The sequence below is a fragment of the Pristiophorus japonicus genome, chromosome 22, assembly GCF_044704955.1.
Source record: "Pristiophorus japonicus isolate sPriJap1 chromosome 22, sPriJap1.hap1, whole genome shotgun sequence".
In the NCBI taxonomy this organism is placed as follows: domain Eukaryota; kingdom Metazoa; phylum Chordata; class Chondrichthyes; family Pristiophoridae; genus Pristiophorus; species Pristiophorus japonicus.
This window is the reverse complement of record NC_091998.1, coordinates 1,099,304-1,119,852: the sequence shown is the minus strand read 5'-3', so window position 1 is coordinate 1,119,852 and position 20,549 is coordinate 1,099,304. Positions and strand designations below refer to the sequence as shown.

The window sequence follows — 20,549 nt, the reverse complement described above, 5'->3', positions numbered from 1 at the left end:
TGTTCAATTAGTCTGCCATTTCTTTATTCTCCATTATAAATTCACCTGATTCTGACTGCAATGGACCTACATTAGTCTTCACTGATCTTTTTCTCTTCACATATCGACAGAAGCTTTTGCAGTCAGTTTTTATGCTCCCTGCAAGCTTACTCTCATACTCTATTTTCCCCTTCCTAATTAAACCCTTAGTCCTCCTCTGCTGAATTCTGAATGTCTCCCAGTGCTCAGGTTTGCTTGCTGCACGGCGGGGCAGCCGAGTTTTGGATCACCTCTAGTTTACGTGGGGTAAAATGTGGGAGGCCAGCCAGGAGTGCTTTGGAGCAGTCAGGTCTAGATTTAACAAAGGCATGGATGAGGGTTTCAGCAGCAGATAAGCTGAGGCAGGGGCGGAGGTGGGCGATGTTACGGAGGTGGAAATGGGGCTTTTAGTTATTCCGCGGGTATGTGGTCGAAAGCTCATTTCAGGGTCAAAAATGACCAAAGTTGCGAAGAGTCTGGTTCAGCCTCAGACAGATGCTCGGGAGAAGGGTGAAGTCAGTGGCAAGGGAGTTTGTGGCGGGGACAGAAGACAATGGCTTCGGTCCTCCCAATATATAATTGGAGAAAATTTCTGCTCATCCAGTACTGGATGTCAGACAAGCAGTCTGACAATCAATAATGCAAATATTAAATATCTGTAACAAAGGCATAATAAATAATATCAATAATGCAAATATTAATGCTATATTACAAATGCTGAATGTTTACATCTGTTCAGTAATTAAGAATACATGTATAATATTGTGTAATTATGTACAGCATGGAATTACGATGAATTTGCAGCACAGAAAGAGAACATTTTACCGAACTGGTCCTAACACTGTTTATGTTCCCCACGAGCCTCCTCCCATCCGTCTACATCGAACCCTATCAACATCTCCTTCTATTCCTTTCCCTCTGTGTGTTCATGGAGCTCAGCCATGAATAATCTCTGCCTCTCGCCTCAGCCTCTCTGTGTGGTGGCGAGCTCCACATTCTCACCCCTCTCTGGGTAAAGAAGTTTCTCCCAAATTCCCCACTGGATTTATCAGTGATGATCTTATATTGGTGGCTCCCGAGATCACATCTCGCCCCTAAGTGGAAACATCTCCTATACGTTTACCGCCATCACTTTAAAGACCTGTATCATGTTCCCCCCCTTCAGCCTTCTCCTTACCAGAGAAAAGAGACCCCACCAGTTCAGTCTTTGCTGAGAGTTATAACATCTCAGTTCTGGTATCATCTTGGCAATCCTTCATCGCACCCTCTCCAGTGCCTCGACATCCTTTTTGTGTAATATGGAGACCAAATCATGGAATACCTATCACAAATCCAAAGGTTTTCAATCTGATCAGTAATTAAAAGTATAAATAATAAGTGTAAGAATTTCACTTTAAACTCAATGTTTGAACCTTCACACTCAGATTTCCGCCCCTGCCACAGCCCTGAAACTGCCCTGATGCAAGTCACAAACCAGAATTGCCTTGGGAAGTTTTTCTACATAAAGACATTAAATAAACACAGTGCAGTTTGTTTATAATGAAAATGACTTACTCAGGTAACCCAGAATCTGCAGCAGAGTCCTCATCGTACTGGGGGATATTCTGGAAGTGAACACAAGGAATTATTATTAGAGAGAGTTGGGAGATCAGAGGGAACTTTAAATAGGGAGTTGGACAGGTGGGGATATCAATTTATAATCGGGGACCTACACCTCTCTCCCTCACTGGGACACCGACATACTTTCGACATAAACTCCATATTCCGCCCCACCACAGCCCTCAAACTGCCCGAATGCATTGCCCGCCACGTCTCGGTGACTAGCACTTGCCTCTGAGTCAGTAGGTGCTGGGTTCAAGCCCAACTCCAGGGACTCGAGAAATAAATCCAGACTCACACTCCCAGTGCAGAGGTGAGCTCTCCCTCTCTCCCTCACTGGGACCCTACAGACAGAGGTGAGCTCTCCCTCCCTCCCTCACTGGGACCCTACAGACAGAGGTGAGCTCTCCCTCTGTCCCTCACTGGGACCCTACAGACAGCGGTGAGCTCTCCCTCTCTCCCTCACTGGGTCCTTACAGACAGAGATGAGCTCTATCTCTCTCCCTTACTGGGACCCTACAGACAGAGGTGAGCTCTCCCTCTCTCCCTCACTGGGACCCTACAGACAGAGGTGAGCTCTCCCACTCTCCCTCACTGGGTCCCTACAGACGGAGGTGAGCTCTCCCTCTGTCCCTTACTGGGACCCTACAGACAGAGGTGAGCTCTATCTCTCTCCCTCACCGGGATCCTACAAACAGAGGTGAGCTCTCCCTCTCTCCCTCACTGGGACTCTACAGACAGAGGTGAGCTCTCACTACCTCCCCCACTGGGATCCTACAAACAGAGGTGAGCTCTACCTCTCTCCCTCACTGGGACCTAACAGACAGAGGTGAGCTCTATCTCTCCCTCAATGGGACCCTACAGTCAGAGGTGAGCTCTCCCTCTCTCCCTCACTGGGACCCTACAGACAGAGGTGAGCTCTATCTCTCTCCCTCACTGGGACCCTACACACAGTGGTGAGCTCTGTCTCTCTCTCTCCCTGGGACCCTACAGACAGAGGTCAGCTCTCCGTTTCTCCCTCACTGGGACCGTACAGACAGAGGTGAGCTCAATCTCTCCCTCACTGGGACCCGACAGACAAAGGTGAGCTCTCCCTCTCTCCCTCACTGGGTCCCGAGAGACAGAGGTGAGCTCTCCCTCGCTCCCTCACTGGGACCCGACAGACAGAGGTGCGCTCTCCCTCTCTCCCTCACTGGGACCCTACAGACAGAGGGGAGCTCTCCCTCATTGGGACCCTACAGACAGAGGTGAGCTCTCCCTCTCTCCCTCACAAGGGTCCCTACAGACAGAGGTGATCTCTCCCTCTGTCCCTCACTGGGACCCTACAGATAGAGGTGAGCTCTATCTCTCTCCCTCACTGGGACCCTACAGACAGAGGTGAGCTCTCCCTTTCTCCCTCATGGGACCCTACAGACAGAGGCAAGCTCTATCTCACTCCCTCACTGGGACCCTACAGACAGAGGTGAGCTCTTCCTCTCTCCGTCACTGGGACCCTACAGACAGAGGTGAGCTCTCCCTCTCTCCCTCACTGGGACCCTACAGACAGAGGTGAGCTCTATCTCTCCCTCACTGGGTCCCTACAGACAGAGATGAGCTCTATCTCTCTCCCTCACTGGGACCCTACACACAGAGGTGAGCTCTCCCTCTCTCCCTCACTGGGACTCTACAGACAGAGGTGAGCTCTATCTCTCCCTCACTGGGTCCCTACAGACAGAGGTGAGCTCTATCTCTCCTTCACTGGGACCCTACCGACAGAGGTGAGCTCTCCCTCTCTCCCTCAGGGGCAACCTAAAGACAGAGGTGAGCTCTCCCTCTCTCCCTCACTGGGTCCCTACAGACAGAGGTGAGCTCTCACTCTCTCCCTCACTGGATCCCTACAGACAGAGGTGAGCTCTCACTCTCTCCCTCACTGGGTCCCGACAGACAGAGGTGAGCTCTATCTCTCTCCCTCACTGGGACCCTACAGACAGAGGTGAGCTCTCCCTCACTGGGTCCCTACAGACAGAGGTGAGCTCTATCTCTCTCCCTCACTGGGTCCCGACAGACAGAGGTGAGCTCTATCTCTCTCCCTCACTGGATCCCTACAGACAGAGGTGAGCTCTCCCTCACTGGGTCCCTACAGACAGAGGTGAGCTCTCACTCTCTCCCTCACTGGGATCCTGCAGACAGAAGTGAGCTCTCCCTCTCTCCCTCACTTGTACTCTACAGACAGAGGTGACCTCTCTCTCTCTCCCTCACTGGGACCCTACAGACAGAGGCGAGCTCTCCTTCTCTCCCTCACTGGGACCCTACAGATAGAGGCGAGCTCTCTCTCTCTCGCTCACCGGGTCCCTACACACAGAGGTGAGCTCTGTCTCTCTCTCTCCTTGGGACCCTACAGACAGAGGTGAGCTCTCCCTTTCTCCCTCACTGGGACCCTACAGACAGAGGTGAGCTCTGCCTCTGTCTCTCACTGGGACCCTACAGACAGGGGTGAGCTCTATCTCTTCCTCACTGGGACCCGACAGACAGAGGTGAGCTCTATCTCTCCCTCATTGGGTCCCTACAGAGGTGAGCACTCCCTCTCTCCCTCACTGGACCCTACAGACTGAGGTGAGCTCTATCTCTCCCTCACTGGGACCCTATAGACAGAGGTGAGCTCTATCTCTCTCCCTCACTGGGACCCTACAGATAGAGGTGAGCTCTCCCTCCCTCCCTCACTGGGACCCTACAGACAGAGGTGAGCTCTCCCTCTGTCCCTCACTGGGACCCTACAGACAGCGGTGAGCTCTCCCTCTCTCCCTCACTGGGTCCTTACAGACAGAGATGAGCTCTATCTCTCTCCCTTACTGGGACCCTACAGACAGAGGTGAGCTCTCCCTCTCTCCCTCACTGGGACCCTGCAGACAGAGGTGAGCTCTCCCACTCTCCCTCACTGGGTCCCTACAGACAGAGGTGAGCTCTCCCTCTGTCCCTTACTGGGACCCTACAGACAGAGGTGAGCTCTATCTCTCTCCCTCACCGGGATCCTACAAACAGAGGTGAGCTCTCCCTCTCTCCCTCACTGGGACTCTACAGACAGAGGTGAGCTCTCACTACCTCCCCCACTGGGATCCTACAAACAGAGGTGAGCTCTCCCTCTCTCCCTCACTGGGACCCTACACACAGAGGTGAGCTCTACCTCTCTCCCTCACTGGGACCTAACAGACAGAGGTGAGCTCTATCTCTCCCTCAATGGGACCCTACAGTCAGAGGTGAGCTCTCCCTCTCTCCCTCACTGGGACCCTACAGACAGAGGTGAGCTCTATCTCTCTCCCTCACTGGGACCCTACACAGAGTGGTGAGCTCTGTCTCTCTCTCTCCCTGGGACCCTACAGACAGAGGTCAGCTCTCCGTTTCTCCCTCACTGGGACCGTACAGACAGAGGTGAGCTCTATCTCTCCCTCACTGGGACCCGACAGACAAAGGTGAGCTCTCCCTCTCTCCCTCACTGGGTCCCTAGAGACAGAGGTGAGCTCTCCCTCGCTCCCTCACGGGGACGCGACAGACAGAGGTGCGCTCTCCCTCTCTCCCTCACTGGGACCCTACAGACAGAGGGGAGCTCTCCCTCATTGGGGCCCTACAGACAGAGGTGAGCTCTCCCTCTCTCCCTCACTGGGTCCCTACAGACAGAGGTGATCTCTCCCTCTGTCCCTCACTGGGACCCTACAGATAGAGGTGAGCTCTATCTCTCTCCCTCACTGGGACCCTACAGACAGAGGTGAGCTCTCCCTTTCTCCCTCATGGGACCCTACAGACAGAGGCGAGCTCTATCTCACTCCCTCACTGGGACCCTACAGACAGAGGTGAGCTCTTCCTCTCTCCCTCACTGGGACCCTACAGACAGAGGTGCGCTCTCCCTCTCTCCCTCACTGGGACCCTACAGACAGAGGTGAGCTCTATCTCTCCCTCACTGGGTCCCGACAGACAGAGGTGAGCTCTATCTCTCTCCCTCACTGGGACCCTACACACAGAGGTGAGCTCTCCCTCTCTCCCTCACTGGGACTCTACAGACAGAGGTGAGCTCTATCTCTCTCCCTCACTGGGACCCTACAGACAGAGGTGAGCTCTATCTCTCCCTCACTGGGACCCTACCGACAGAGGTGAGCTCTCCCTCTCTCCCTCAGGGGCAACCTAAAGACAGAGGTGAGCTCTCCCTCTCTCCCTCACTGGGTCCCTACAGACAGAGGTGAGCTCTCACTCTCTCCCTCACTGGATCCCTACAGACAGAGGTGAGCTCTCACTCTCTCCCTCACTGGGTCCCTACAGACAGAGGTGAGCTCTATCTCTCTCCCTCACTGGGACCCTACAGACAGAGGTGAGCTCTCCCTCACTGGGTCCCTACAGACAGAGGTGAGCTCTATCTCTCTCCCTCACTGGGTCCCGACAGACAGAGGTGAGCTCTATCTCTCTCCCTCACTGGATCCCTACAGACAGAGGTGAGCTCTCCCTCACTGGGTCCCTACAGACAGAGGTGAGCTCTCACTCTCTCCCTCACTGGGATCCTGCAGACAGAAGTGAGCTCTCCCTCTCTCCCTCACTTGTACTCTACAGACAGAGGTGATCTCTCTCTCTCTCCCTCACTGGGATCCTACAGATAGAGGCGAGCTCTCCTTCTCTCCCTCACTGGGACCCTACAGACAGAGGCGAGCTCTCTCTCTCTCGCTCACTGGGACCCTACACACAGAGGTGAGCTCTGTCTCTCTCTCTCCTTGTGACCCTACAGACAGAGTTGAGCTCTCCCTTTCTCCCTCACTGGGACCCTACAGACAGAGGTGAGCTCTGCCTCTGTCTCTCACTGGGACCCTACAGACAGAGGTGAGCTCTATCTCTCTCCCTCACTGGGACCCTACACACAGAGGTGAGCTCTGTCTCTCTCTCTCCCTGGGACCCTACAGACAGAGGTGAGCTCTCCCTTTCTCCCTCACTGGGACCCTACAGACAGGGGTGAGCTCTATCTCTTCCTCACTGGGACCCTACAGACAGAGGTGAGCTATATCTCTCCCTCATTGGGTCCCTACAGAGGTGAGCACTCCCTCTCTCCCTCACTGGACCCTACAGACTGAGGTGAGCTCTATCTCTCCCTCACTGGGACCCTACAGACAGAGGTGAGCTCTATCTCTCTCCCTCACTGGAACCCTATAGACAGAGGTGAGCTCTATCTCTCTCCCTCACTGGGACCCTACAGACAGAGGTGAGCTCTCCCTCCCTCCCTCACTGGCACCCTACAGACAGAGGTGAGCTCTCCCTCTGTCCCTCACTGGGACCCTACAGACAGCGGTGAGCTCTCCCTCTCTCCCTCACTGGGTCCTTACAGACAGAGATGAGCTCTATCTCTCTCCCTTACTGGGACCCTACAGACAGAGGTGAGCTCTCCCTCTCTCCCTCACTGGGACTCTACAGACAGAGGTGAGCTCTCACTACCTCCCCCACTGGGATCCTACAAACAGAGGTGAGCTCTCCCTCTCTCCCTCACTGGGACCCTACAGACAGAGGTGAGCTCTACCTCTCTCCCTCACTGGGACCTAACAGACAGAGGTGAGCTCTATCTCTCCCTCAATGGGACCCTACAGTCAGAGGTGAGCTCTCCCTCTCTCCCTCACTGGGACCCTACAGACAGAGGTGAGCTCTATCTCTCTCCCTCACTGGGACCCTACACACAGTGGTGAGCTCTGTCTCTCGCTCCCTGGGACCCTACAGACAGAGGTCAGCTCTCCGTTTCTCCCTCACTGGGACCCGACAGACAAAGGTGAGCTCTATCTCTCTCCCTCACTGGGACCCTACAGACAGAGGTCAGCTCTCCCTCTCTCCCTCACTGGGTCCCTAGAGACAGAGGTGAGCTCTCCCTCGCTCCCTCACTGGGACCCGACAGACAGAGGTGCGCTCTCCCTCTCTCCCTCACTGGGACCCTACAGACAGAGGGGAGCTCTCCCTCATTGGGACCCTACAGACAGAGGTGAGCTCTCCCTCTCTCCCTCACTGGGTCCCTACAGACAGAGGTGATCTCTCCCTCTGTCCCTCACTGGGACCCTACAGATAGAGGTGAGCTCTATCTCTCTCCCTCACTGGGACCCTACAGACAGAGGTGAGCTCTCCCTTTCTCCCTCATGGGACCCTACAGACAGAAGCGAGCTCTATCTCACTCCCTCACTGGGACCCTACAGACAGAGGTGAGCTCTTCCTATCACCCTCACTGGGACCCTACAGACAGAGGTGAGCTCTCCCTCTCTCCCTCACTGGGACCCTACTGACAGAGGTGAGCTCTATCTCTCCCTCACTGGGTCCCTACAGACAGAGGTGAGCTCTATCTCTCTCCCTCACTGGGACCCTACACACAGAGGTGAGCTCTCCCTCTCTCCCTCACTGGGACTCTACAGACAGAGGTGAGCTCTATCTCTCTCCCTCACTGGGACCCTACAGACAGAGGTGAGCTCTATCTCTCCCTCACTGGGACCCTACCGACAGAGGTGAGCTCTCCCTCTCTCCCTCAGGGGCAACCTAAAGACAGAGGTGAGCTCTCCCTCTCTCCCTCACTGAGTCCCTACAGACAGAGGTGAGCTCTCACTCTCTCCCTCACTGGATCCCTACAGACAGAGGTGAGCTCTCACTCTCTCCCTCACTGGGTCCCTACAGACAGAGGTGAGCTCTATCTCTCTCCCTCACTGGGACCCTACAGACAGAGGTGAGCTCTCCCTCACTGGGTCCCTACAGACAGAGGTGAGCTCTATCTCTCTCCCTCACTGGGTCCCGACAGACAGAGGTGAGCTCTATCTCTCTCCCTCACTGGATCCCTACAGACAGAGGTGAGCTCTCCCTCACTGGGTCCCTACAGACAGAGGTGAGCTCTCACTCTCTCCCTCACTGGAATCCTGCAGACAGAAGTGAGCTGTCCCTCTCTCCCTCACTTGTACTCTACAGACAGAGGTGACCTCTCTCTCTCTCCCTCACTGGGACCCTACAGACAGAGGCGAGCTCTCCTTCTCTCCCTCACTGGGACCCTACAGACAGAGGCGAGCTCTCTCTCTCTCGCTCACTGGGACCCTACACACAGAGGTGAGCTCTGTCTCTCTCTCTCCTTGGGACCCTACAGACAGAGGTGAGCTCTCCCTTTCTCCCTCACTGGGACCCTACAGACAGAGGTGAGCTCTGCCTCTGTCTCTCACTGGGACCCTACAGACAGAGGTGAGCTCTATCTCTCTCCCTCACCGGGACCCTACACACAGAGGTGAGCTCTGTCTCTCTCTCTCCCTGGGACCCTACAGACAGAGGTGAGCTCTCCCTTTCTCCCTCACTGGGACCCTACAGACAGGGATGAGCTCTATCTCTTCCTCACTGGGACCCTACAAACAGAGGTGAGCTCTATCTCTCCCTCATTGGGTCCCTACAGAGGTGAGCACTCCCTCTCTCCCTCACTGGACCCTACAGACTGAGGTGAGCTCTATATCTCCCTCACTGGGACCCTACAGACAGAGGTGAGCTCTATCTCTCTCCCTCACTGGAACCCTATAGACAGAGGTGAGCTCTATCTCTCTCCCTCACTGGGACCCTACAGACAGAGGTGAGCTCTCCCTCCCTCCCTCACTGGGACCCTACAGACAGAGGTGAGCTCTCCCTCTGTCCCTCACTGGGACCCTACAGACAGCGGTGAGCTCTCCCTCTCTCCCTCACTGGGTCCTTACAGACAGAGGTGAGCTCTATCTCTCTCCCTTACTGGGACCCTACAGACAGAGGTGAGCTCTCCCTCTCTCCCTCACTGGGACCCTACAGACAGAGGTGAGCTCTCCCACTCTCCCTCACTGGGTCCCTACAGACAGAGGTGAGCTCTCCCTCTGTCCCTTACTGGGACCCTACACACAGAGGTGAGCTCTGTCTCTCTCTCTCCTTGGGACCCTACAGACAGAGGTGAGCTCTCCCTTTCTCCCTCACTGGGACCCTACAGACAGAGGTGAGCTCTGCCTCTGTCTCTCACTGGGACCCTACAGACAGAGGTGAGCTCTCCCTCTCTCCCTCACTATCACTATCACTAGGGGGGTGGTGCTGGACAGGCTAATGGGACTCAAGGCAGACAAGTCCCTTGGTCTTGATGAAATGCATCCCAGGGTATTAAAAGAGATGGCGGAAGTTATCGCAGATGCATTCGTTATAATCTACCAAAATTCTCTGGACTCTGGGGAGGTACGAGCGGATTGGAAAGCAGCTAATGTAACGCCTCTGTTTACAAAAAGGGGGCAGACAAAAGGCAGGTAACTATAAGCCGGTTAGTTTAACATCTGTAGTGGGGAAAATACTTGAAACTATCATTAAGGAAGAAATAGCGGGACATCTAGATAGGAATAGTACAATCAAGCAGACGCAACATGGATTCATGAAGGAGAAATCATGTTTAACTAATTTACTGGAATTCTTTGAGGCTATAACGAGCATGGTGGATAGAGGTGTACCGATGGATGTGGTGTATTTAGATTTCCAAAAGGCATTCGATAAGGTGCCGCACAAAAGGTTACTGCAGAAGATAAAGGTACGCGGAGTCAGAGGAAATGTATTAGCATGGATAGAGAATTGGCTGGCGAACAGAAAGCAGAGAGTCGGGATAAATGGGTCCTTTTCGGGTTGGAAATCGGTGGTTAGTGGTGTGCCACAGGGATCGGTGCTGGGACCACAACTGTTTATAATATACATAGATGACCTGGAAGAGGGGACAGAGTGTAGTGTAACAAAATTTGCAGATGACACAAAGATTAGTGGGAAAGCGGGTTGTGTAGAGGACACAGAGATTTAGATAGGTTAAGCGAATGGGCTAAGGTTTGGCAGATGGAATACAATGTGGGAAAGTGTGAGGTCATCCACCTTGGGGAAAAAAACAGTAAAAGGGAATATTATTTGAATGGGGAGAAATTACAACATGCTGCAGTGCAGAGGGACCTGGGGATCCTTGTGCATGAAACTCTTTTTGGAGTTTATCTGCAAAACAAAAAACATTAAACCGTGCCACCCGACCTGGGTGACACACCAGACATTTACAAGGCCCCTTTTTTTTTTTCTCCTTTTTTTGGTTTTTCTTTTGTGTTTTTTTTTTTTTTTTGGGCACTAAAATCACAATTTTTCCCCAGTGCCCCCTATAAAAGGGAAGGGGGACACTAAAAGCACCGGCAATTAAATCAAATTAAACTTTAAAACGTAAAATCAAATTAAAATTTGGTTGCCGGGCGTGATGATGCACTCCAGTCCCTCCGGTGCCCACCTCTCGCGGAAGGCCGCGAGCGTACCAGTGGACACCACGTGCTCCATCTCCAAGGATACCCTGGACCGGATGTAAGAGCGGAAGAGAGGCAGGCAGTCAGGTTGAATGACCCCCTCGACCGCCCGCTGCCTGGACCGGCTGATGGCACCCTTGGCCGTGCCCAGGAGCAGTCCTACGAGGAGGCCTTCGGACCTACCCGCTCCCCTCCGCACAGGGTGCCCAAAGATCAGGGGAGTGGGACTGAAGTGCAGCCAGAATTTCAGGAGCAGCCCCTTCATATAATGGAACAGGGGCTGCAACCTCGTGCATTCAATAAAAACATGGAACACGGACTCCTCCAGACCGCAGAAATTGCAGGCGGCCTGGGAGTCCGTGAACCGGCTTAAAAATTTATTGCAAAGCACTGCTCCGTGCACCACCCTCCAGGCCAAGTCCCCGATGAATAGTGGGAGGACCCCTGCGTAGAGTGCCCTCCATCGGGGACCCCTGCCTCCTCCGGACGGCAGGATGGTACGCCATGGCGTGTCCGGACGGCAGGCGAGGATGGCAAAGTTGAGAGTGTGCAGGAGCAGCCCGTACAGGAAACCCCTCCGCGCGGAACTGAAGGGCACGGAGGGGATTTCCCCGAGGCGGCTCAAGTTGTGAGGCGCCGGCCCCCGAGGGAGGTTCCGGGGTTTGGCGCCGATGAGGAATTCCGTCTGGACGGGGGTCAGTTCGGACGGGATCTCCCCACGTGCTTGAGCCTCCTCGATGCACCAAACGGAGTCAGGGCCCAGAGCTGTTTTTAGCGACTCGATGGCATCGGCCACGTGGCGGACGTTGGCAGAATTTAGGTGCCGCGCCAGCGTGTCTGGCGCCATCCAGCCCGCTCCTCCGCCATCGAGCAGGTCCCTGACCCTGGTCACCTCACCAGCCACAGCCCTCTCTTCCGACCGCCACATAAAACCTCGGTCGTGGAGGTACGGATTCCCGAGCAGCGGCTCCTGCAGGACGGCCGCCACTCCAGCCGGCGGAGAGCTGCACTTGGTGGAGACTTTGTTCCAGACCCTGATGAGTTCCTTGTAAAAGACAGGCAGCTCCCGGAGGGTGGTCCTGACACCCACCAAATTCACAAACAGGAGCTGCGTGTCGTAATTGAGGTCGCGCTGCTGGCGGAAGAAATACATCGCCAGAGCGCACCACCTAGGAGGGGGCTCGACGTAAAGGTATCTCTGCAGGGTCTGAAGACGGAAAGTCGCGAGCTGGGCGCTGACGCACACCAACGACTGACCGCCCTCCTCAAGCGGGAGACTCAAGACCGCAGCAGAGACCCAGTGCTTCCTGTTGTTCCAGAAGAAGTCCACCAGCTTCTTCTATATCTTGGCGACAAACGCAGGGGGAGGGGTCAAAGTGACCAGCCGGTACCACAACATTGCGGCCACCAGCTGGTTTATGACTAGCGCTCGACCCCTGTAGGACAGCACTCGGAGCAGTCCTGTCCAGCGCCCTAGGCGAGCGGCGACCTTGGCCTCCAGCTCCTGCCAGTTCACCGGCCAGGCTCCCTCGTCGGGGCTAAGGTAGACTCCCAGATAGAGGAGATGGGTCGTGCTCAGGGCAAAAGGCCTGAGCTCCTCCGGCAGGGAGTCCACCCGCCACTGACCCACCAGGAGTCCGGAACATTTCTCCCAGTTGATCCTGGCGGAGGACGCGGCCGAGTAAATCTCCTGGCACTCACGCATCCTCCGCAGGTCAGCGGGATCCTCTACCGCGAGGAGCACGTCATCGGCGTAAGCCGAGAGGACGACCTCCACGCCCGGCCCTTGCAGAGCCAGTCCCGTCAACCTCGTCCGCAAGAGGCACAGGAAAGGCTCCACGCAAACGGCGTATAACTGGCCGGACATGGGGCATCCCTGGCGCACCCCTCTCCTAAAGCGAAGGGGCGCCGTCAAGGACCCGTTAACCTTAATCAGACACTCCGCGGCGGCGTACAAAAGTCGGATCTGGGCGACGAAATGCGTCCCGAACCCAAAAGCGCGCAGAGTTCCGAGCAGATAGTCGTGATCCACCCTGTCGAACGCCTTCTCTTGGTCGAGGGATACGAAGGCGACCGACAGACCAGCCTCCTGGGAACAATGGATGAGGTCCCGGACCAGATGGATGTTATCGTGGATTGTCTGGCCCGGGACCGTGTAGGACTGGTCGGGGTGGATCATGTGGTCCAGCACGGCACCAAGGCGAGCAGACATCACCCTGGCGAAGATTTTGTAGTCCGTGCTGAGGAGGGAGACCGGGCGCCAGTTCTTAAGGAGGCGGAGATCGCCCTTCTTAGGCAGCAGGACGATGACTGCCCTGCGCCAAGAGAGGGGCATCTCCCCGGTCGCCAGACTTTCCCCCAGGACCCGCGCGTAGTCGCTCCCCAGGACGTCCCAGAACGCCCTGTGGAACTCCACGGTCAGCCCGTCCAGCCCCGGGGATTTTCCCCTCGAGAGCCAGTCGAGGGCACCGGTCAGCTCCGCCAGGCTTAGCGGAGCTTCCAGATTCTCGCCGCCCTTCAGGCTGACCTTCGGCAGGTCCTCCCACAAAACTCTACGCGCTTCCTCGCTGGACGGATCCGGAGAGAACAGAGCCCCGTAATATTCACGGGCCCTGTTGTTGACGCCCTCCGGATCCGAGACGAGAGAGCCGTCGTCGGCCAACAGCGTCAAGAGCTGCTTACGGACACTCTGCCTTTTTTCCAGCGAGTAGAAGAAGGGGGAGCCGCGGTCCAGATCCCACAGGAACCGGATCCGCGACCTCACGTACGCGCCTCGGGACCCGACAAGCTGCAGGTCCTTCAGCGCGGCCTTCTTTGCTTCGTACACCGTCCGCAGGGCCGGGTCCTGGACGACTTGACCGAGACGGGCTTCCAGGTCAAGCACCTCTTTTTCTAGGCGCCCGACTCTGGCCGCCCGCCTCTTGGTCGACCCCCTCGCGTACTCTTGACAGAAGACGTGGACGTGAGCCTTGCCCACGTTCCACCATAGCCTCAAGGAGGGGAAGCCCCCCTGCTTCCTTCTCCAGTCGGACCAGAATCGACGGAACGAGTCCTGGAACCGCACGTCCTCCAGCAGCCGGTTGTTAAAGTGCCAGTACGCGGACCCCGTCCTCGCGCGGAGCGAAGCGAGCTCCGCCCACACCAGGTGGTGGTCCGAACACGGCACCGGCCGCATGGAGGCCGCCGGGACGCAGGAAACGTATGCCCGAGACACGTAAAGGCGGTCGACTCTGGACCATCCTACTCCAGGCCTCACCCAAGTAAAGGCGCTGGAGTCGGGGTGGAGATTTCGCCAGACGTCCACCAAGTCGAAGGACCCGACCAGGTCCCTCAACTTCTCCATCGCCGTCATGCACTGAGGGGCACCGGAGCGGTCCCTCGCCTCGAGGGTGCAGTTAAAATCCCCCCCGAGGACAATGCAGTCGCCGACGTCAACGGAGCCAAGAAGAGCGGACACCTCTTCAAAGAAGCGCGTTTGCTGCGGGCCGGGCTGAGGGGCGTACACGTTCACGAGATGGAGCGGCACGTCCCCCAGGCGAACCGTTACGTGCAGCAAGCGGCCTGGCACGGGCTCCTCGACCCCCAAGATCTCCGGCTGAAAATGCGGGCCCAGCAAGATGGCCACCCCACTAGAAATGGTGGTGAGGTGGCTCATGCGGACCTCTCCTTGCCATTCCAGGAGCCACGTGGCTTCGTCTCCCGGAACGGTGTGGGTTTCTTGCAGGAAGCACACCGCATATTTCCCCTCCTGCAGGAGCGAAAAATTGTCAAATCTACGGCGTGCCCCTCTGCCGCCGTTGATGTTGAGGCTGGCTATGGTTATCTTCATGGCAAAAGCATAGTGCAACCTCTACCTTAACCTATTGTGGGGGGGGAGCAGAGTCTTTTGTTGAACTCCACTCCCTCCGCAGCCCAGCGAGGAGTCCCTCGAGCTCGCGCAGCTCAAGGTGTTGCTCCTTTGTCAAGGGCCCGCCCGCGGCCAAGGTTTTAACGGCGGCGCGGACAGACCCCTTGATCAGCTCTGGCTCGGACCATTTTTCCAGGGCCAGTCGGGCTTGGTTGCAGCGACCCCGGCTCTGGGCCAAAAAGTCCCGGAGTTCCTTTGCAGGAATGAGGATGGTCTCGGCGGCAGCCGCGAGCAGATCCACCGCCTCGCTGGCGGTGGTCTCTAGATTTTCACCCGCGTCCCCCACCGAGTCCCCGTCCTCCTCCGGGAGGTGGCCGCCAGCAGCCGGCCCATCGACCGCACAAGGTACGGCAAATGACCCGGCCGCTCCAACCGGCCCTGGCTCTGCCCCGATCCCACCCCCAGGATCGTCGGCAGAGGAGTCCCCACTGGGCTCTTTTAACAATGGTGCTGGGTCGGGAAATGACAGCGGAAGGGGTTCCCCCTCCGCCCCAGGAACCGGGGAACAAGGAGAGACCCGGCCATAGGAAATCCCCAGGCTTCCCAAGTGCTCCAGCTCCAAAGCAAGGGGCAAGGGTGGGTGTTCCTCCCCCTCCCCGCTGCCACCCCTCGGCCCAGCATCTACAGTGTCATAAAAATCATTCGTTTCATTTTCTGCCGGGTCGAGCGACTCCCGGGGGAAGTTGGGTATTGGCTGGGCGGGCTCAGGTTCGGCCTTTTCGGCCCCGCCCGCCTCAGTCCCTGGGACGCCCGGCCCGGCGGCAATGCATTCCTCCGCGGTCCCCACGCCCCCCACGACAGGCAGATCTTCCACGCCATCCCCGGGAGGCAGAGGCTGGGCAGCCTCGACTGTCTCACCCTCCCCGGGGACAGACTCCTCCCGCCTACGGCGCTGCTTGGGGGCGCTGGTGGGGGACGCGGGACACGCGGCGGGCACCGACTCCTCCGCGGAGGGATGTTGTTCCCCCTCCGCCTCAACGGAGCGGCGCCTCCTTTTGTTGCTGGAGGTGCGCTGAGGCAGGGAGACCTCCATGTCTGCCGAGGCCTCCCGCTCCGCCCCCCCCTTTTCCTTTTCTTGCCCGCGCCCGGGCCCCTCTGCGGTGTTGTTCAAGGGCTCGGGCACGGGCTCAGGGCACCCCGCGCTCGCCGGTGGCTGGGTTGGGCCGAGCGCGGTGGTCAATCTTTCTGGCGCACTGAGGGTACCCGCCTCTAGATGTTCCTCCTTGTTCCGCGCCTTCTTTCCGTTCGGACGCTCTCCCTCCCCCCCGCCGGAGGCCCTGAAAACAAAGGCCTCCGACGATGCCCGCGCACCTATGGCTCCAGGCACGCGGACGCAACTAGGGGGAGGGGTGGCGGCGGCGCCAGCCTTGGCCGCCTTCGGTGGTTTGGTGGCCTTGGAGGCGGGGCAGTTCTTACGAACATGCCCCACCTCCCTACAAGCATGGCACCGCACGCCGTCCGACGTCCAGAAGATGCAGTAGGCAGTCCCCTCGTGCACCACATTAAAACTACCCTCCGTCGTGTCCTCCCGCGCCAGCCGGACAAAGAGCTGGCGGCGGAAGGAGAACACGTGGCGCAGGCTGTTCTCCCTGAGGCCGAGCGGTATGGGGTTGATCCCTGACCTTACCTCCCCCAGTTGTTGTAGGTGAGGGAGGAGGAGCTCAGCGGGAACAAAGGGCGGGACGTTCGACACGATGACCCTCTGCGCGGTGGCCTCGAGAGGATCCACCGGCAGGAACGTCCCGCCCACCGTGAGCCCCTTTTCGAGGTCCAGGGACACCGCTCGCTCCGACACCAGAAAGAACACAGCCTTCCCAGACATCTTGGAGGCTGCGACAATGGCCGAGGGGCCGACTGCCCCAGCCATCGCCCGCACGCACTCCTCGATGCTCATTGTGGGGTGAGTGTAGCTCTTGACCCCGTGTTTCCTGGTTATAAGTCTGAATGGTGGCAGGGCAGCAGGTGGCGCAGGAGGTGCCGTGGAAGCGGTTGCCACCTGCGCATATGTCCTTGCTGTCCCTGCCACCGGCATGGATGGGGTCGCCATCATGGGGTCCCTTTAAGGGCTACACCCACCCCAAAGTCACAGGCCTTAATGGTCTTTATTGGCCTCGTTTGATTTGACTGAGCAGAGGAGCTCTTAACGAGGCACACCTCTCCCCTAGTTGGCAATTGGGGAGGGGCCTTGCTCCCTCTGCTCAGTTGTCTCAATTGTTTTCTTGTTTTTTTTTAATTTAGGAGGAAGGGGTCTCAGAGAGAGAGGGGAGAAACAGAGAGTAACGGAGAAAGAGAGAGGGGGGTGGGAAGGGGGGGGGTAACTGCGAGGGCAGGTCTCCCCTCGCAGCTGTGGGTGGGTGCACTCCCCAGATGGCAAAACACAAAAACACAGTCTTTGGATTGGTCTTCAGGTGGGGGGAGAAGACGTCTTCACCTGGGGCAGCTAGAGCCACCAGGCACACACTCCTAACGATGTTCAGTGGGTGATTAAAGAAATCTTCAGCCTGGTAGCTCCAGCTATCCCAGGCTAGGCAATTGGGGGGGGGGTTCAGTTGTGTGTGGGGCCTAGTTGTAAGCAAGGCCCCCACACACACTTCCACACACACACACACCCCGCGATGTTCCGGCCCTCAGTGGTCTTCTTTCCTCCCCCCACCGATATAACAAAGTCTTTTTGGGAAATGCACCCACACCCACCTGTAGAAGATGTAGAGTCTCCCTCCTTCCACACTGGATGTTGTTTTGGTCTTTCCCCCTCTCTCCAACTCTTTGCAGAATGGTAAAAGTTGTTCAAAGTTTTCTTTTCTCCTCCTCTCCCTCTGGGTGAAAGTTGGTGGTGAAGCCCCTTCCTTCCTTCTCTTCCTGGGCTGGTCTCAGGCCTTCCAGGCAGGAGCAAAAGTTGGTAGCTGCTCCTCTCTCTGCAGCTCAGCTCCAACTGTGCAGGACACGCCTCCACTGCTCCACAATTGGTCCTTGTGCATGAAACTCTTTTTGATAAAAAAATGAAACTCTTTTTGATCCTTGTGCATGAATCCCAAAAAGTTAGTTTGCAGGTGCAGCAGGTAATCAGGAAGGTGAATGGAATGTTGGCCTTCATTGCGAGAGGGATGGAGTACAAAAGCAGGGAGGTCTTCTACAACTGCACAGGGTATTGGTGAGGCCGCACCTGGAGTACTGCGTGCAGTTTTGGTCACCTTACTTAAGGAAGGATATACTAGCTTTGGAGGGGGTATAGAAACGATTCACTCGGCTGATTCCGGAGATGAGGGGTTACCTTATGATGATAGATTGAGTAGACTGGGTCTTTACTCGTTGGAGTTCAGAAGGATGAGGGGTGATCTTATAGAAACATTTAAAATAATGAAAGGGATAGTCAAGATAGAGGCAGAGAGGTTGTTTCCACTGGTCGGGGAGACTTGAACTAGGGGGCACAGCCTCAAAATACGTGGGAGCCAATTTAAAACCGAGTTGAGAAGGAATTTCTTCTCCCAGAGGGTTGTGAATCTGTGGAATTCTCTGCCCACGGAAGCAGTTGAGGCTAGCTCATTGAATGTATTCAAATCACAGATAGATAGATTTTTAACCAATAAGGGAATTAAGGGTTATTATGGGGAGCGGGCGGGTAAGTGGAGCTGAGTCCACGGCCAGATCAGCCATGATCTTGTTGAATGGCGGAGCAGGTTCGAGGGGCTAGATGGCCTACTCCTGTTCCTAATTCTTATGTTCTTATGTTTATCATTGGGGTTTCTCTAGAGTGGGGGCAAGTAGTTGGTTGTGGTGCTTACAGAATTAATTATAGACTTATAATAAAGATTTTCTTTGGTGGAACAGCAATTATATGAGACAAAAGCTAAACGTTTTGATAAGATGAGGGAGGAATTAAGTTATACCGAGTTCATGAGCTCAGTGTAAAATAGGTAAGGGAGCCAGCTTTATTAACCGAAGTTACTGGTAACGGGTGGATTCAGTGAGATTCTCCTGACACGGAGATTTATTCCTGAGGAAGTGGAAAGCCAGAGGTTTGCATCTTGCCCCACGTCAGTGAACAGACGTGTTGTGGAAATGCCCCAGTGGTTGTTCCCCGTTCTGTGGTGTGACGGTGGAAAGCTGCAGACGTGAGCCAGAAATGGTCAGGACAGGTGTAGCTCCCGTTGATGGATATTTGGACAAGGGGGAACCTGGAGCTGAGAAAGGAGCAATAAAGTGGGGGACGGGAGTGGGGCATTGTACTGTCAGGGTTTGTGGGGCCAGAATACTGAGCCCAGAACTGGAAGCCCCTTTCAGCCCCCGCCCATCGGCTGTGTCTGTAAGCCCCATCTGTTTAGTGTGTGTTTAAGTGCTACTGCATGGTCTGTACCGCTCAATAAATCAACCAACACTTAACCTGCACGTGTCAAGAAGCTTATTGATCTGGGAGGAATGGCGGGATCAGCTGATCAGGAAAAGTCAGTGTTTTTCCCCCGGTAAGGAACGCTCGCTGTCCAGTGATTGGTGGAGGAAGGCTGGGGTCAGATGGGATGTCACAGTAACCGGTGGGTGGGGTCTGTCCATCCCAGCACCCAGTGCCCCCCCCCCAGTGTAACCGGTGGGTGGGGTCTATTCCCCCCCCTCCAGTGTAACCAGTGGGAGGGGTCTATTCCCCCCCCTCCAGTGTAACCGGTGTGTGGGATCTGTCCACCCCCCCCCCCCAGTGTAACCGGTGTGTGGGGTCTGTCCATCCCCCCCACCCCCAGTGTAACCGGTGGGTGGGGTCTGTCCATCCCCAGCACCCAGTGTGCCCCCCCCCAGTGTAACCGGTGGGTGGGGTCTGTCCATCCCAGCACCCAGTGCCCCCCGCAGTGTAACCGGTGGGTGGAGTCTGTCCATCCCCAGCATCCAGTGTGCCCCCCCCCCAGTGTAACCGGTGGGTGGGGTCTATTCCCCCCCTCAGTGTAACCAGTGGGTGGGGTCTATTCCCCCCCCCCAGTGTAACCAGTGGGAGGGGTCTATTCCCCCCCCCTCCAGTGCAACCAGTGTGTGGGGTCTGTCCACCCCCCCCCCCAGTATAACTGGTGGGTGGGGTCTGTCCATCCCCAGCACCCAGTGTGCCCCCCCCCAGTGTAACCGGTGGGTGGGGTCTGTCCATCCCAGCACCCAGTGCCCCCCCCCAGTGTAACCGGTGGGTGGGGTCTGTCCATCCCCAGCACCCAGTGTGCCCCCCCCAGTGTAACCGGTGGGTGGGGTCTATTCCCCCCCACCCAGTGTAACCGGTGGGTGGGGTCTGTCCATCCCCAACACTCAGTGCCCCCCCCCCAGTGTAACCGGTGGGAGGGGTCTGTCCATCCCAGCACTCAGTGCCCCCCCCCCAGTGTAACCGGTGGGCGGGGTCTGTCCATCCCCAGCACCCAGTGTGCCCCCCCCAGTGTAACCGGTGGGTGGGGTCTGTCCATCCCAGCACCCAGTGCCCCCCCCAGTGTAACCGGTGGGTGGGGTCTGTCCATCCCCAGCACCAAGTGTGCCCCCCCTCCCCAGTGTAACCGGTGGGTGGGGTCTATTCCCCCCCACCCAGTGTAACCGGTGGGTGGGGTCTGTCCATCCCCAGCACTCAGTGCCCCCCCCCCAGTGTAACCGGTGGGAGGGGTCTGTCCATCCCCAGCACCCAGTGCCCCCCCCCCGCCAGTGTAACCAGTGGGAGGGGTCTAGCCCCAGCACCCAGTGCCCCCCCCCAGTGTAACCGGTGGAAGGGGTCTGTCCATCCCAGCACTCAGTGTGCCCCT

At 56.8% G+C, this 20,549-nt stretch overlaps 1 long non-coding RNA gene across 1 annotated transcript in view; it reads right to left on the bottom strand.

The window, feature by feature from the left end:
• Positions 1 to 814: 814 nt before the first annotated feature.
• LOC139234579 (uncharacterized) overlaps positions 815 to 20,549 on the bottom strand; it is a 55,670-nt gene continuing 35,935 nt past the window's right edge. Inside the window, exons 5-6 of the long non-coding RNA XR_011588319.1 lie at positions 1,573 to 1,622; positions 815 to 1,339 (exon numbers count right to left, since the gene is read on the bottom strand). This is a non-coding gene — a long non-coding RNA (uncharacterized lncRNA). The remainder of the gene's footprint in view (positions 1,340 to 1,572; positions 1,623 to 20,549) is intronic.